Raw genomic sequence first — 1,108 nt, forward strand, 5'->3', positions numbered from 1 at the left:
CACCACCACCACACACACACACACAAACGTGCTTCTGGAATGAATCGTGCTTCCAGGACAGATCAGGCAGCCACAGGCTGTGTCTCAGCCGGAGTCGGTCACATTTGTCGACTGCTTATGTCACTAACCCGCACTGTAGGCTGTCCCAATTCGTTGGCGCCTACACGAGGCTGACAAATGCAGCTGACAAAACACCGAAAACGTCGGCTGCAGCTGAGTAGCCTATGCAGCTGACGGTGTCCAAGAATTCATTGCACAACTTTCTTTTTTTCCTTTTTCCTTTTACAGTACAGTACAGTTCGATCACAGACAAAAACATGTAAGTTAAACAACTTAGCTGAAGGAACATTTGTTGCAATGAGAAGTTAAATAAAATGCATTTACAAGTACTGATACTGGAGCTAAACCCAGCTTATTAGTGCTTTTTATTTGTTTCCTTGTAACATTTTTAACTGAATTATACGAAGTTGTACCTTGAAAAACTGAAGCGATGTGATATAAAACGTATCACCATGTTAACGAGGTAAACATACTTCTTCTGTAGACTAGACTTTCTCATTTCACAGCCATTTGTGCACCCCCCCTCCAGACCGTCGCAAGTTTCAGATGAGGTTCTGGAAAAAAAAAATTAAACTGTCTCCATACTTTAATTAATGCATAATTTAAGTTGGTTTTTAGTTTGTGATCTTCATATCAATATTGCAGTGTTATACAATAGCATTAAAAGCCAATGTAATTTAATCTAACAATTTATGTTGTTAGATACATTTAAACTCTAATGGTGCGTTCACACCAAACGTGATTTCAGCGTCAGGAGCAGCAAGTTTACATACAAAGTCTGGACGCGCTTCAAGCAGCGTCGGGAAGTGCTGCGGCGCCTCAAGCGCGATTAGAGCAGCGCGATTTGAACGATCTGAGCGCTCGACGCGCTGAGGCGCAAATAGCTGAAGTTAGAAAATCTGAACTTTTGCAGCTCGACGCGCCGCATCAACCAATCAGAGAGACTCCACTGTGTGACGTAGCGACATATTTCCAGCATCAACCAATCAGAGAGACTCCACTGTGTGAAGTAGCGACATATTTCCCGACGGGACAGTTTACTGAATGA

The 1,108-nt window shown here is 42.7% G+C and overlaps 1 protein-coding gene across 1 annotated transcript in view; it reads left to right on the forward strand.

The window, feature by feature from the left end:
- Positions 1-1,108, forward strand: part of lrriq1 (leucine-rich repeats and IQ motif containing 1) — a 58,517-nt gene that overhangs the window by 52,824 nt on the left and 4,585 nt on the right. The gene's annotated exons all lie outside the window — the stretch shown is intronic.

Source organism: Austrofundulus limnaeus, unplaced genomic scaffold (genome assembly GCF_001266775.1).
Source record: "Austrofundulus limnaeus strain Quisiro unplaced genomic scaffold, Austrofundulus_limnaeus-1.0 Scaffold260, whole genome shotgun sequence".
NCBI lineage: Eukaryota > Metazoa > Chordata > Actinopteri > Cyprinodontiformes > Rivulidae > Austrofundulus > Austrofundulus limnaeus.